The 13,035-nt window shown below is 41.3% G+C and overlaps 1 protein-coding gene across 8 annotated transcripts in view; it reads right to left on the bottom strand.

The window, feature by feature from the left end:
• The window catches only part of FGGY (FGGY carbohydrate kinase domain containing), a 416,661-nt gene that overhangs the window by 220,785 nt on the left and 182,841 nt on the right, over window positions 1–13,035 (bottom strand). The gene's annotated exons all lie outside the window — the stretch shown is intronic.

Genomic DNA, 13,035 nt, shown 5'->3' with positions numbered 1-13,035 from the left:
AGATTATCAGTATTTATTTTTTTAAAACAAAAATTGAGATCATGAAACTGTTACTCCCTGTGGTTGTCTTTCAGTTTACAAAGATAATACAACTTCATTACAGACAATTCAAGCAATTTTACAAAGAGACAGGAGAAAAGACCCTCCCCTTAATTTTCCTCCTCCCAGAGATAACTTGCCACTATGAGACAACACCATTCCAAAATATTAAGATACACACGTATTTAACTTTAATATAAGGGATAATATAAGATGCAATTTTATATTCTGCCTTTTGAACTCAATAGAATGTCAGAGCCATCTTTACTCTCCAATGACTATGGTGGATTCTTCTTGAAAATGTATCATATTCTGTGATTTGAATTACCATATTATTTGAAGAATCCCTTAGTGCTAGTTTGTTTCTGATTAAAAACACATCCAGACTTAGTAAGGAAAGGCTTAGTAAGGGCTTCTATAAGGAGGCAAAGGGGTTTTTGCAGCTGGTGAGGGGAATTATTGTAACACGGAGAATGTTGTGACCACAAGATCTGCAAGTATCTCAAGAGTTAGACAAAAATGGGTCTTTCTTTCACATAATGGAATAAACAAGGTGAGAAAGAATGTAGGGAAATGGCATAAAAGACAGTGTGACTAGAAAGTAGATCTGAGAGTATTTTACCTTGAGGTCAGTAAATTTTGAGGGAGGGACCTGTGATAGTTAATCGTATGTATCACCTTGTCTGGAAGTTTGGATCTGCAAGCTGCAATTTTGTTGTCCCAGATATTTTGTCAAATATTATTCTGGGTGTTTCTGGAAGGGTGCTTTAGATGAGATTAATATCTAAATCAACAGACTGAGTAAAGCAGATCGTTCTCTGTAATGTGGATACGCCTCATCTAATTAGTTGAAGAATTGAATAGAACAAAAAAAGTTCTACTAGTTTGGGTCTCCTCAGTAAGAAAAAATCCTTTCCGACTGACAGCCGTCTACTTCTTTCTTTTAAGATGTATTTATTTGGAAGAGAGAGAAAGCATGCACAGTAGTGGGGTGGGCAGACATAGCGCGAGAGAGAATCCTCAGCAGACTCCACAGGGAGCCTGATGCCCGGCTTGCACTTACAACCCTGAGATCACAACCTGAGCCACAACCAAGAGTTGGGTGCTTAACCAACTATGCCACCCAGGAACCCTGTGCCTGAACATCTTCAAATGGGTACATCGGCTTTTTCCTGCCTTCCGATTTGAACTGAAACATCAGCTCTTCCTAGGTCTCTAGCTGGCCAACTCACTCCAGAGATCTTGAGACTTGCCAGGCTCCACAATCTTATGAGCCAATTCACTGTAATGTACACATGCACACAATATGAGCAGGAATGCGTGCATGTGCACACACACAAAATTGCTGTTTCTCTTGAGAGCGCTGGCTAGTGCAGGACTCTGAAGGAGGGCTGTATCCCAGCCCAGGGTGAGGATGGGGCAAAGTTCAGGGCCCCAGTGGAGGGTTAGAATCCTAATCAAAGTTTGGTTAACAAGCATTTTGTTCCAGTTGATCAGCAAGGACAAGCAGTTCAGCTAATCATTCATGAGACAGAGAATGGGAATTTGGAGGGTCTGCGTCTGGTCTTGTCATAAGTAAACAAGGGAGGCATCTATGAGTCTTATCAAAGTCAAATGGGGAAGAGGAATTCTTTGTTGTAGGCCATTTCCTGGAGCACAGAGAATGGTGGCGTTTATTAACCTTCACAATTTTCTAGGAGCCCAGGGCTCAGGGAAAACCCAACTGCCATTTAGTTATTCTTATTATAAATAATACTATAAAGAACATCTTTGAACATGCATGCTTGTCCACATGCCATCACGGCTTTTTTGAGGAATTTAGGAATGGCACTTCTGTTACCCTTCACTTCACAGTGGAAGCCATAAAAAAAATAAATAGGTGCTCGATATTCTCCAGCCCGGCAGCTCACGTCTTTAAGGAGCTAGAAAAACAAGGCAAAGTATGAACACTTTTCTCCAGCCTGAAACATCAAATCTGAAACAACCTGAATCTCCTACCTTTGATGGATGCTCTCCCAGTTCCCTTGATCAGTGAAATAGAACAGAACCAGCTCAAGTGTTGAATTTAGGCACACTCAGTTCAAATCCACTCCAATATTTACCAGCCCTAAGAATGTGGGTTATATAACTGCTCTATTTCTCCTAGTAAAAGATGGAAAGAATGGTACATAAAAGGAATGCTCAAAAAGTGAATGACATGATGGACGTGGGAGAGCCCAGCACACTGCATGGCACTTAACTGATTTTCCATAAATATGTTACCTTCCCCTTTCCCCCATATAGAGGAAGTTATATAGGAGGGCATCATGATACAAGGGAAGGGGGCTATTTCGTAGTAAGTGCCAGCTGGGATCTAAGCAAGGTACAACACGCTACTTTACAGCTCGTTATCTCACTGAACCTCATTAATCCTGTGAGGGAAGGGCAGCCATGCCCATACTGTAGATAAAGAAACCCCAGTACAGGATGGACTTGGAACTTGTCTGAATCTCACCTTCCAGTAAACATCAGAATGGGATTTAGGATGATGGTCACTCTGGTTATAAAGCCCATTTCTTCTCTGTCAGCCAAACGAGAGAAAACACTCACCTCCCAAGGCCTGGGGAGAGCTCTTGATTCTGCTCACTCCTTCTGGGAAAATTACCCTCTCCTACTAAAAGTGGCACTTGCAAATTTCCTCTCTAAGGTTCTGCTGGGTAACCTGTAGCCTGCCTCTGCAATGCAAGGCTAGTACTGCACCTCCCCACCAAGGGGCCTAGAGCCAGTGCCGCAGGCCACAAACCAGGGGACTATCCAGCAGATGCTCCAGGGTTCCACTGTCTCCCTGCCCCCCTTCCCTGGCAGCTCCTCTTGGGAACCACGGAGGAGCATGCAAAAGAGGCAGAAAAGAAACCAGCTCCACCAGGCCTGAATAATTCACAAAACGACTTCAGAGTACAGCTAACGTCCACAGCGCAAATAAACTCCTGAACTAAAGAGGAAAAGTAAAGCATCTGGGTTTTCACTATTCTTACCCCAAGGTGAGTGGGAAGGGAAGAGAGGAAGACTAAACCGTCACTGATTCAATGCCTGGGGGGTAGCTATTCACATCCCCATTTCTCAGCACAGCCCTGATAAGCACAGAAACTGGGAATTGATACCACCCGCCTGACTCCAAATCCGACTCCAGCACATCGCCCTTCCTGTTTCTTAAAGATTTGGTCAGAACCAAATAACAAGGGTTTAAGAACAAAAAGGAAGAATGGAAAAGGCATGACCGTTCCCACCGCTAACACTCCTGTTTTTATCCCTTGACCTGTCCCCTCATTTCTTGGCTGCTGCCTTGGGCCAATGTGGCCAAAGTGGGCTCCCTGGGCACCTGAGTGGCTCAGTAGTTTCGGCTCAGGTTGTGATCCCAGGATCCTGGGACTGAGTCCTGCATCAGTTTCCCCACAGGAAGCCTGCTTCTCCCTCTGCCTGTGTCTCTGCCTTTCTCTGCGTCTCATGAATAAATAAAATCTTTTCTTTTAAAAAAGTAGGTTCCCCAACAGGCAGTGGGAACAGCTCTTGGGAACTGTTTTCCTGTCGGGAAAGCACAGGTAGGGGCTCTGCTCTAGACCCACTAAGGCAGAAACTTGGGGCAGGGCAGGGGGGCAGCAGTCACCTGTCAGGCGGTTTTGTGAGAACCCCTGTATTATCACCCCGTCTCCATCCCTGGCTTCTGGTCAATGGTTCTGAAGGGAGACCCTAGAATCCTTATTTTTAAAAACTCCCAAGCAGATGGAAGCAGACTCCTCCCCAAAGAAATGCTTTTACAATGAGACCACTTAAGGGCATTACGTGCCCAACGTATGAACTTCACAACTGTCTCCTGGGTTTAAGTCATGGCTTTTTTTCTAACTAGCTGAATGGCCTCAGCCAAGTTACTCTCCAGTGTTCTCCTCCTTGGTAAAAAGAGTTCATAACACATATTTCAGAGCATGAAAGCTAAAAAGGTCACGTGAAACCCTTCTTAGTGCATCTGGTACACAGTAGACAGCAAGTTAAGTGGGGGCTATTTTTATTAATCACCTAAGAAGATGAAGAAAAAGAGTCTGTGTAAAGAGCCTCTCTTAGAAAAAAAAAAAAAAGAACCTCTCATGTCAAGTGGGAGGGACTGGCTGCACAGAAGGGGGACCCCTTGGCATCTGCGAACCTTCCCATTTCCCTTGTCCTGCCACACAGGAGACTCTCTCTTGCAGGGAAACGTGACATCCTCTAATTAAGCTGCCTGCACGAATCAGATGCAGAAAGGAACGTGGAAGGATGTGCAAGGGAAAGCGGGGGGCAGTGTGAGAGTACTCGGAAACAACGTGAACACAGGAATGGCAGTGCCGACAGAGCTGGAGATTCGAACAGGAAACTCTTGCTTCCAGGAAAGCCGAGCTGTGACACGGGGACAGAGGTGCACAGGGAGCGGCTTCTGGCCTGCCCTCCCCAGCCTGAGCCGCACAGCATGTGCAAGCCACGGGAGGACAAGAGTGCGGAATGTCAACGGTGGCAACAGAGGACAGCCCACGTGGGCATTCAGGCTGAAATCCATGTTACAAAGATGGCCTTCGACTCCGTCTCTGTTTTAAAACAACTATTTCCCCCCCCCCCCATGGTGTGAAAGAAGCAAACTTTACCTCTTCCTGCTTGAAATTTGTACATCTATCTTCGTAGGATGATTGTGGGCTTTTCAGGTCTCCATGTCCACTGCAGCTGTTCTTTCTCCATGGAGGATCCTTCCCTGCTTCTTCACATACCTAACCTCTACTCCTCAGAAAGCAGCTAGAGGTCACCTTCTCCAGGGAGGCCACCTGAAGCCCTGCCCCTTCTGCACTTGAACTGCACTAGATCCCTTTTCAGGGCAGTGGTCACATCTAGCATTAACTGCACATTTCCTGAACTCAGTGTTTTCTCAGAGCATGTTACACACACACACACACACACACACACACACACACAAAGCAGCTGTTGAGGTATCTGGGTAGCTCAGTAGGTTAGGCGTCTGAGAGGCGTCTGCCTCTCCTCTTGCTTGTGCTTTCTCAAATAAATAAATGCTGCTATTATTTTTTTTAGATTTTATTTATTTATTCATGAGAGACACACAGAGAGAGGCAGGGACACAGGCGGAGGGAGAAGCAGGCTCCATGCAGGGAGCCTGATGTGGGACTCGATCCCAGGACCCTGGGATGACAGCCTGAGCCAAAGGCAGATACTGAGCCACCTAGGTGCCCCACATCCAATCTCTTCTAATGCAATGTATAAAGTACATGATGATCTGTCCCCACCAGCCTTCCCGGTCTCAACCCCCGTCACTTCCCATACATATCCTATTTTGGCCATGCTAAATGACTCCTGGATGCCACACATGCCTTCTCCAGGCCAGACTGTGGTAGCATAAGACACACAACAGTGAACAGGAGGAAAGGGACTCAAAGCTGCTGTTATTAGAGAGCAGATACTGGTGCAAATACGTTCAGGAAATGCTAAGCTGAACTGAGACAGGTATCTATACTGCAACAATTCTCAGAACTTTAATATGCTAGTGCACAGTAAGAATCTCTAAGGAAGTATGAAATACAAAGCCACAATCTGATTTTATCATGGGAAATTTTTTTTTTCCCTAGAAGCCATCTGTAGTTCCACAGTGCATGTTACGGGCCATACTGCTATCTTTTACTGACACTATCTGCTTTCTTCCTTCCCAGACTGTAATTTCCTTGTGGGCCACAGTATCTGTTCAATATAGGATTTCTGGTATCTACATAACCACCTGCTTTATGGTAGATACTTGCTGCATGCCAACTGCATGTTAAAAAGCTACCATCACATTTCCCTTTTCAAAACCCTCCGCTGCCTTTCTATTATTACCCTTAGGAAAACTTCAGATGCCTTACTCCAAGGCTCACGAGGCTCCACATTTTTGGAATCTCTAATCCCATCTCTTGCCATTCCCCTCTTGGACTACAGTCTACTAAATCGGCCTTTTTTCCCTCAAATCTGTCAAGCTTCTTTTTCTCCCTGGAACTTTGTACATTCTATTGTCCTGTTTCATTTTAATTGCCAGGAACATTGCCACATGTTCACATGGCTGAAACCATCTCCATGATGAGATGGGAAGACCAAAAGTCTTTCCCACATTTCAGCAGGCATCTTACTTCCATCATTACATACATCAGCAGTGGTCACTGTTTTATGTATGTTCTTGCTTATTGTATGGAATCCCCAATCCCTTGCTCACACTATAATGTAATATAACCTTAATGTTCTTGCTCATTGCTACTGTCGACAATACTGAAACATGTCTATCAATTATACTTAAATAAAAAATTTTAAAAAGATTTTAAAGAGTTCTGGGATAAAACATGATGCTTACTGAGTATTTGTCAGTAATTGAAAGAATGAGTTAGACTGAATTATGTATCACAGTAGGTAAGAGCACCAGCCTTTCTTCTAGAACAGGATCAAATCCTCACCTGCCGATGACTAGCTCTGTGACCAAAGACAAGTCATTTAACTTACAAAAGGTCTCCTGTAAAATAGGAAATAACAGACTTCTATTTTAAGTAATAGACTGAACATGTTAATTAGATTTTTTTTCTCTCTTTCTCTAAGATGGGAACAAAATAAAAGCTAAGGAGTATTTTGTTATTTCAGTTATAAAATAAGCATAGCAAAACATTTACCATCTTAACCATTTCTTGTTTAGTGGGGATCAAGTACCGGCATTGCCATGCAACCATCACCTCCATCCACCTCCAGAACTCTCTTTTTTTTTTATTTAGTTATGATAGTCACAGAGAGAGAGAGAGAGAGGCAGAGACGTAGGCAGAGGGAGAAGCAGGCTCCGTGCACCGGGAGCCCGATGTGGGACTCGATCCCGGGTCTCCAGGATCGCGCCCTGGGCCAAAGGCAGGCGCCAAACCGCTGCGCCACCCAGGGATCCCTCCAGAACTCTTTTTATCTTGCAAAATTTAAACTCTAGACCCATTGGCAATAACTCCCTATTCCTTTACTGCTGCCAGCAATCGGTATTCTAATTGCTGTCTTTCTGAATTTCCAATCAGCTTGTCAGTACCCTATTCTTGAGTGTGAACTGACAGCCAAGGACCACCTGACCATCTGAAGATGGCCTCTAACTTGAAAGACGGTAACTCAAATACAGCAAATTAAAAAGGCAACAGATATTTGGAGGAATCACAGATTATTTATCTGTTTTTTAAAATGTTGTATTTATTTACTTAGAGCATGCTCATCAACAGAGGGAGGAGCAGAGGGAGAAGGAGAGAGAGAATCCCAAGCAGTCTCCACACTAAGCATGGAGCCCAACATGGGGCTTGATCTCATGACCCTGAGATGATGACCTAAGCCAAAATCAAGAGTTGGCCACTTAAGCGACTGAGCCACCCCAGGCACCTCTCAGGTGTAACCTCTCTTGATGCATATACTACAGTGTGGGACCAGACAGTACACATACAAATGAACAGTCATAATCAAAATGACAGGCATAGAAGGGGAAGCTAACTTGGTCACAGGCTCTTAAGCAACTGAGAGCTTAGATATTGTATTTTACCTTTATCATCCTAAATGTATCTAGCCACTCTCTTATAGAATTCCAGAGCTGGGAGAATGAGATCTGAGGAAATGACATAGACTGATTGCTTGCCTCCAGCAAAAACATCATGTTAAGTGTCTATTATTACCATACAAGAACAAAACTAAACGGAAAAATTTTGAAGTTTTCAGAGGTGAATTCCATGGCCTAATGTCAAAGAGTGAATCACAAAATTCTAACCTTCATATTTACACCTCTTTTCTCGATACCTTTTTCACATACCATAATAATCTCCTTTAAAAACAGATTTCTATATATGTGTCAAGAACCTGCAAATGTTCTTACCCTTTTAAGAACATAGATGATTCACAGAAGAAAATATATATGAATAATAACATATGAGGGAAAGTTCAACCCAAAACAGGTAAAGAAATTAAAACAAATCACATTCAATTTTCCATTGCATTCCAATTTTGGAGATCATTGAAAATGCAATTTGGTATAATCTTTCTGGAAAGCAATTTGACACTGTATATCAAGGACCTTAAAAATAATTATGCCTTTGACTTAGTAAAACCATTAATAGAATCTATCCTAATGACTAACATCAAATCTGACAAAGGTCTGTACACAAACAACAATCCTTAATCTTTATACATTAGAAATAAAATAGGAAAGATAAATAAAAAATAGAAAAATAAAAAACAAAAAAGAACTCAGAAAAAATTTAAATGGGTGCAAGAAAAATGTTAATTAAATCATATTAGATAATCAAATAACAAAGAGTTGTAATGACATGCATAAATTATTTCAGTTATATAAAATAATCATACACATATAGTATAAATATTATGAATATATACATGTATTATGTATATTTATGTACCCAGATTAATAAGATCTACACTAAATATACATTAGTTATAACTTAAAAATATTTAAAAGAAATATTTTCATAGTTATTCCATTTCTAACAATTTACAATATGTAGAAAATAGAAATAAAAAGGTCCCTCACAGTTTTTATGTGCTTTTCTACTATAATATTTATATTCTAGAGTCAAAAAAATTGAAAACATTTGTGTCCAGCCTTGACAGAAGGCTCAAAAATATAAGATCATCTGATGAAACATTATACCATTATTAAAATAATGCTTATTTATAAGAAGTATAATGGAAAAATGGAAATACAAATATGCAGGAAGGTTACTTTAAAGCTGCAGGTAACAAGCATACAAAGCTGAGTTTCAATTGTGTTAAGCCAGAAAAAACAGGCAAAGTTAACTTAAACTATACTGGGGTATTAGAGTGATGAGACTGTTTTCTGCTTACATTTACTCTGTGAGTTTTCTTCAGTTGCTTTTACATTTAGACTCTCTTTGAAATAGAAGAAAAACTTTAAAAAGGAGATGATGATGCTGTTACTGGATGGCCTTTGCAGAGACCTACACTGACATATGTTTAAGATCATGTTTCTGTGATGTTCACTTGTGAAGGGATCTCAGTTGAAGTCAAGCTGGGGAAGAGCCTTGGGGCATGGGACTGGCAGTGGGAATGGAGAGAAGATCATTTAGAAGTGATAATGAGCTGAGGTGGTCCAAAGCTCCTCGGGCCCTTAGATGTATCAGGTATCTCTGGATAATTATCAGTTTGGAGGGTTTCTGTAGCATTAGAGCAGCTTCAGCCCAGGTAGGCCCAGGTAGATTTATCTCTACCCTGGGCTTAACTGAGTGCCTCAGCAGCTACAGATCTCACCACTGAGTGACCGATCGAGAAAGATGTTTAGTGCATCTTCTTAAAAGCAGGAGAGTAGAAAGCCATAGCAACGTCTAGAATGGATGTGCTCCCAAACTGGGCCAGGTTCTGTGTTGAGGTTAGGGCCACAGCAGCTAATGAAGGGGACATGACCCCTGCCCTCATGAGATATATCATCTAGCAGGATCATTAAACCCAGAATTACAAATAATCCATGAGAAATTCAAATGTAATGAGCATTACAAAAGGAAGTGCAATAGATTGTGGTTTGCACAGAAATGATACACAACTTCAACTATATACGGGATTCAGGAAGCAAATGTAATTCTCTTGTTCTTTGGCTTTTTCTCAAGTGCTTCAGGTCTTGTCTCCTTGACCCACCTGTGGGCTCATTCTGGGCAGAAATGCCACAAACACATGTGTGTACCTGGCACAATGCCAGGCTCAGAGTGGATGCCTCACAGGCCTGGTGAGGGACTGTCTTATGCTGCTTATTGGTGAAGAGTCTGAGGCACAGGGGAGTTAAATGATGTGCCTGAAGAAGGTCACTCACATAATCATTGACAAAGGCAAATCAAGAGGATCATCCTCTTACATGCAGAAAAGCTGGAGTCTGAGTATTGCTTTTGCTTGTTTTTTAACTATTGTCAAGTCATTCTCCTGCAGTGACTCAGAGAAAGTCCTAGAACTGATTAACTGGCTTCATCTCGGCTTGGCTGTGTGCCCTTGGACAAATTATTTAACCTCTCTGTGCCTCTGTTTCATCATCTGTAAAATGGGGCTAAGAGTCTCTTAGAAGACCGTTGAGTGAGTTATGTGAGTTATTAGAAATAAAGCTCTCACAACAGCTCCTGGCATACAGAAGGTACATAATAATGGTAGCTAAACTTTTTTTTAAATTTTTATTTATTTATGATAGTCACAGAGAGAGAGAGGGGCAGAGACATAGGCAGAGGGAGAAGCAGGCTCCATGCACCGGGAGCCCGACGTGGGATTCGATCCCGGGTCTCCAGGATCGCGCCCTGGGCCAAAGGCAGGCGCCAGACCACTGCGCCACCCAGGGATCCCAATGGTAGCTAAACTTATATTAATGTACTTACTCTTTCCTCAAACCTGATGAGTCACTGTTTCTATTAGTTATGATTAAATGTAGCAACAAATCCATAAAACAGTGACATAAGAATAAAATAAAAAAAGAAATTTCTCTCATGTAGAGGAACCGCCGAGGTAGCAAATCCAAGGCTGGAATCATCATTATAGCTCACTGTTCAGCCATCCCTAGAGTATGGTCTTGGCCTTCCCTATCTAAAATAGCTGTAGGAACTCGAGCCAACCTATCTAATTCAGGCTTGTAGGAAGGGAAAACACATCCTCACTCCCCCCACACTCTCTTTAAAGGGGACTTCTCAGGAATCCCACAGAACATTTCCACTTACATCTCATTGGCCTCCATTTAGATGAACATTTGTAGCTGCAAAGGAGACTGGGAGATATGGTCTTCAAGAGCCCTATGCATAGCTAAAAGTCTGAGTTCTGTTAATAAAAAGAATAAGAGTATGAAGATTAGGTGGCCACTTAGCACTTTCTGTACCACTGGTCACATACCACTAGGATGCAATGAAATTGGAAAGTTCATTCCAGTCCTGTCCCATTTTACCAAAGTTTTGAGGTTTATAACAAATGAAAAATCATTTTCTGAGCACACTTTCTCAAGATCTATAATGCTATCTCTACTTTAATTATTTTGAAAGCACACCCCCCCTTTAAGGAAAATGTAACTATATGGGTCTGATTCACTCTAAATTATTGAAAAATTGATTTTTTTAAGAGGTGTTTGCTAGCCAAGACTTTTGGAACCATCTTAATGAGCTTAAAAAATAAAACCACGGGCTCTTTCTTTTGAAGAGCAAAATCATGTTTTCACCAATAAGAGAAAAACTGAACCTCCAGATTAATGTGGTTACATATTCCTTAGTGATAGATAACCTATATTTTATAAATCTTTGACTTTCAAAAAAAGACTCATATTGTCATTGCTATCATGATGAATTTTACTTTTAAATGCTTATTATTTACTTCATATTAATTATGGATTATCAATAATTTGAGTGTTTTTATTGACCAATATTTTAAAATAATGGACATGATAGTGACTCTTCATGGAAGCATTACTGACTGATGTATTTTTCCAATTACAAGGATATGGAATGAGGCTCATAAAAAAGTCAGATCTGTGATTGAACATCCCTTTCAAATAAACATCAGAGTCCTGAACAAATGCACTTTTACTTCCTGGCAAGCTTACCAGATTTCTCCTGCATCACAGAAACAGGCCATAAGAAGCTATTCCTTTAAGGGCAATGGGAAGAAAGATGATGGAGCAAATGGACTGCATAAGAAAAAAGGGCAGGAATAAAGAGGATACAAGACAGTGCAGAAGATACATCGGATCTGGCCCTGTTTGTGGAGATGACTCAGAAAACCAGTAAGCCAAATGATTCAGCACCGTCCCTATGAAATATGCATGGAAATGACTGGAGTTTTAATTGACTGGTAAAAAGCATGAGCTTCTGAAGTCAGGCCTGGTTTTGGATCTCTGCTCCTCCATCAAATAAGTATGAGATTTGGGGCCAGTTATCTAATTTCTGTGAGTCTTGATTTCTGTATCTATAAAGGAAAGTAATAATAATAATACTGGCACCTCACTGGTTTGTTGGGAAATTTACCTGATAATTCACATAAAATGCCTGGCAGTGGTCCCTGGCACATAATACATACTCAATAAATAATCGCCATTATCAGTACACGATTTCCTTTCCTTCTCTTTTTAGACCAGATATCCTCCCTTCAAGAACCCTCTATCCTTCATCTTTTATTCTTTAAAAAAAGGCAAATTGCTGGAGCTACAGGGGGTTGGAGAGAACTGTTTGAATTCATCTCCCTAGGACTTCTAATTTCATTCAGGTGAAGAATAATAGTGAGGAAATTGCTTTAGACAATGGTTTCTGGTCTTGCTGTTGATTTAAACTGTCACTATCTGCTAAAAATGAAAATGCAAATTTTGAACAAAGCCAAGGTTTCATCTAGGACAGGAAGGCAAAGTTTGGATTGGCAAAAATTAAACGAAAATGCCACTTACTGAGCTGGCACAACAGAAATGCCTCAAAAAGCACAGAACTAAAATCAAACCAGATACAGAAAAATAGGCAATTTATGACTTAAGACATTGTAGAAAATAAGCCTCTTTAGGTAAAGTTTAGTTATAATCACAAACTCCAGAGCAGAATATTTTATGCTTATAGGTCCATAATAACAAAAAACAATGTTTCTTCAGGGTCTATTTTTCAGTAATAGTAAGTTAATAATCTGTTTTCACCATAGTCTATGTACACATCCTGGGAAGGGGCCTAGGTATGTCTTGATCATGCTGTATCTCCAGCATCTAGCACAATGCCTAGCACATGGAATGCCCTATAAATATCTGTTGAACAAATGAATACATGAAGGGGCGATTTTCAACAGCATTTTCCTCCATGCATGTTGCCAATTTTCCTGGAGAACCCCTAAACTTGGCCAAAGCGGTTGGGGAGTAGTAGTGTTTTTGATCACCAACCAATGCAGGACTAGTGAAGCCAGCTGGGCTGCTGACCTTCCAGTATGTAACAGCTGGAAGAAATCTGA

The sequence above is a fragment of the Nyctereutes procyonoides genome, unplaced genomic scaffold (assembly GCF_905146905.1).
Source record: "Nyctereutes procyonoides isolate TBG_1078 unplaced genomic scaffold, NYPRO_anot_genome, whole genome shotgun sequence".
In the NCBI taxonomy this organism is placed as follows: domain Eukaryota; kingdom Metazoa; phylum Chordata; class Mammalia; order Carnivora; family Canidae; genus Nyctereutes; species Nyctereutes procyonoides.
The sequence above is the reverse complement of the archived record's forward strand: the minus strand, read 5'-3'. Positions and strand labels throughout refer to the sequence as shown.